Here is a 4004-nt window from a genome sequence, read left to right as displayed (position 1 = left end):
GAGGTGTCCTGTGCATCCCCTGCACGCTGTGTCTCATTGCTGCTACATACAGGTCTCCTGCCCAGCGTTCACACCTTACTGGGAATGTCTGCGGTCACACAGGAAGATATCACTGGCCATTCCCTCGGGTTCAGTATAAATTAATAATGCTGGTAAAAAAAATAATTTCTCTAGTAACCTTCCACGACAGCATAGGAGGGTTGCCTGTCCACATCCTAATCAGGACAGGAAGTACAAGAGAGGTTAAAAGGACCCTCATTAGCCAGTGTCTTTCCTGTCCCCATAGGGCATGGAGAGGTTTTCTTCTTTTTTTTTGCTCACACTGTGGTGGCCGGCGAACTACAGTGTACCCTTTTGACAGCTGGGCAGTGTTGGTCAGGCTCTGCTCCTCCTGCTGCTTCCGCTCACCTCTGGTGAGGGACTGCTGCTCCAGCCTTCCGAACCACATCTGGGGCATTGCGGGCTGTGGGCTGCCCGGCCGGCGACCTCCTGTGCGCGTGCTGTCCTGCGTGGCCTGGAAGTGTTGCTGGGGACGGGACTTCCAAGTCTCGCGCTCCCTCAGCGGAAACGCAGCACTTCCAGGCGGGATCCGGCGGAGACAGCTTGCTGGACATGCCAACGCTTGCGGCGGCCTGTCCTGGGCCCGATGCGTGAGATGGGGAACAATTTTCTGACACTAGAGAGCAGGTTTTTTACATAAAGGCTTCCCTGAAGACATCTGAACCACGGTAAGGGTGACTGTGCTGACATGTCTTCCCCCTGCATATGTCCAGTGTTCCCCCTGCCGCAGTAAGTGGGTCCCTTATGCCTGATATGCAGGCTGTTACTGATGGCTCCCTTGTACTATGTGATTTTTTTTTTTTTTTTTTTTCCTTTTTCTTTCTAGGAAGACAAGGCTGCCCCTGGGAAGACTGGAAAATTAACAAATGCCCAGTTTGTGCAAAAAAAAACCCCTCCCTATGGTTTCGGATAAAAAGCTCTGCCAGAGTTGCACAGACCAGATTGTTAGGACTGAACAGCTTTCCTGGTGGATGAGTTGAGGTCCATGGCAGGAGATACAAGCCTCACTAGCCTCCCTCCCTATATCTGGTCTTTCCTCCCCTAACAAAAGGAAGCTACAAACAGCCCCGTCATATTATGAGGGGGCTCTCGATTCAGATTCTGATAGGCCTGATGAGGCCTTGTCGTCCGGGCGCACTGAACTGCGAACATTCTTATTCTCCTCTGACAATTTGGGAGATCTCATTAGGACAGTTTGGATCACTATGGGCTTGGAAGAGAAGCAAGTCCTTCCTTTGGTCTAAAATGAAATGTTTGCTGGCCTGAAATCGACAAAACATATCGGCTTTCCAGTTCATGCCAACATCTTGAATCTTATTTCTCAGGAATGGAAATTTCCTGAAAAACTATTCCAGAGCGATCTTAGACACCGTTTTCCCCTAGAGGAAAATGAGATGCACTGGGACGTCCCAAGGGTGGATATGCAGGTAGCGCGTGTGGCTAAGAAGACGGCACTCCCCTTTTGAGGATACTTCCCAACTTAGGCCAGGGAGGGACACGCTGTTACACCTATGTGTCTGGACTTTAATGTAATCAGGCCTAGGTCAACATCTAGTGGGCGACTGGTCTTTGTTCTTCTCTGCATGGGACTCATCCAATTCAAGCCTGTAGTTTCTGGAAACTTCTCCATATAAAGTCACATACTCAAAGAGTGGGTGTGAACCCTTTCCCATCCAGTGGGTGGATCTAAGGAGAAGTGGAAGAATCGGGCACATGTTCTGTTAGTTGATGCTGTGTTTGGTGAAGGGCTGGGATCTGTTGCTGCGGCCAGGTCCTGGTGCACATATATGGACTATTGAACAGTGAAGATAGGCTAGCACGTGGGATTGTGTGGTCTCTGCCACGTTGCTGGATTTAAGGAACTCATCTAAAGACTGTTGTTGCATTTTCCTTGGCATCGGATTACTGGGTATCACTCCCGGATCTGTTTCCTTTTGTGTGGACTTCTTGTGGACCCTAATGAACCATTTGGATATTGGATGTGCTATGCTCCCTGCCTCAATAAAACTTGTTGGATTGTTCATCGGCCTGGTGACCCTGCCTGCTCGGTCACATACCCCGTCACAAACTGGTTGGCAGCGGAGGGATCAGAGCAGAAGGAATGGAGGACAACGGCCCATCAACATCTGGAACTAGAACCTCAGAGTAGAAGAACTGGACTGGGTTGAGCCTACAAACAAAGGCCCATGAATTAGGAGTCGGCAACAAAGGACTCTCCAAAGTGCAACTAATTGAGGTTTTGGCGGACGCTTGCCTGCAAGATGGCACTGAGCAAGTATTTCCACAGCAAGGGGAGGAAAGACGGGAGCTCGAGGTAAATACCCCAAAAAGTCAGTGGGTTGAGTGGTACGAGGAGGAGATGGCACTGCTGGGAGATGGGGCCACCATAGAAGATAAGAGGGAGGCTATTCACGGAGTTAAGGAGAAGGCATTGCTAGAAAGACAGCTTGCTGTGGAAGCAGCTAGAAGCTCCAGACAAACTACCCACAGCACCCACCATGAGGGAGTTCCCCAGAGTGTCCCACAAGGACTTTAAGCCATTTAATGAGGCTGCAGAGGACATTGAGGGCTTCTTCCAGGCCTTCGAGTATCAGTGCCGGTTGCTGGATGTCCCGGAAAGGGAGAGAGTCCGACATCTGGTTGGGCTCTTAGAGGGTGGAACTGCTTAAGCTTATAGAGCTATAGACCCTCGGTGGAACTGTGATTATGGAACCATTAAAGAAACCATTTCTGAACATTAGGCCGTGACCCCAGATACATACAGGGCTCAGTTCCGTACTTTAGCCTGTGATGGGGTCTTTCAAGATGTATGCCCACAGACTCAAACAAGTATGCCATCGCTGGCTGGAGTGAGAAGGGGCATTAACTTGGGAGACCTTCTTCCAGGTCATCCTAAAAGAATAGTTCTACGCCAAGTGCCCTACTGAGATACAGGAATGGGTGCGTGAGAGGAAACCTAGAGACAATAGAACAAGCTGCTGCTCTAGCTGATGAGGTGCTCACTATTAAGACTCAGTGGAAGAAGCTGCTAGCGGATGGAGAAAAAAAAATGACCAGCACTCCAACACCAGAGGTCTCTTGTCCTTTAGTTCCCAATATTCCTCGACCTCCTAGATCACCACCTCATGTGGATACCCATGTGAATGTGCCTCCATTTGCTCTTACCCCATTTTCTGGAATGCGACGAGGAAAGAAAGTAGAAGAGTGACGATGCTATAGCTGTGGGCATCCTAGGCATCTGCAGGCCACATGCCCATCTATCCAGTGGAGTCCTCCTCCAAATCAATAACCACCTGCACATCCATATCAGTTATCAAGTTCTCCTACCTACTTCTCCAGAATGCAAACTGGAAGGAGTGAGACGCATCGCAAATGTTATCGATGTGGGCAGCCTGGCCATCTACAAGACACTTGCCCGGCCCGGGTGGACCCATGAAAGAACCCCTAGAGGTGCGAAACGGTACCGTTGTATTACGTGCTCTCTCCCCCTGTTGCCGGTGTCTCACCTGTCTGCATGAAGCAAAATTAAAGCCTACATACACCGCAGTGTGCTACCGACTTTTTCTTTGGACACATTGTTACAGTATACCATTGGTCCATCAACTGTGAAAAATTGTAATAAAGTGTTTCTTCTGTTTCGGTAATAATACACTTTGACATCATAAAGAAGATTCTTCTGTTTCAGTCTAGATGCAAGAAGTTCAGCTTTTTCTTTTGACAATGAAAGGTCTCTGATGAGACTATTTACTTCATGCTGTGTAAGGCTAGTTTCACACTTGCGTTGAATGGTATCCGTTGCATTGCATTGCATTGTGTGACGGATGCAACGGATGTGTTGCATATAGTGGCACAACGGATGCTGCAAAACAACGGAATCCGTTTTGATTTTTTTTTTTTTTACACAGTTTTACCGGCGGCAGACTATTGTGAACGATCAGCTGACC

This window comes from Anomaloglossus baeobatrachus, chromosome 2 (assembly GCF_048569485.1).
Source record: "Anomaloglossus baeobatrachus isolate aAnoBae1 chromosome 2, aAnoBae1.hap1, whole genome shotgun sequence".
Taxonomy (NCBI): domain Eukaryota; kingdom Metazoa; phylum Chordata; class Amphibia; order Anura; family Aromobatidae; genus Anomaloglossus; species Anomaloglossus baeobatrachus.
The sequence above is the reverse complement of the archived record's forward strand: the minus strand, read 5'-3'. Positions refer to the sequence as shown.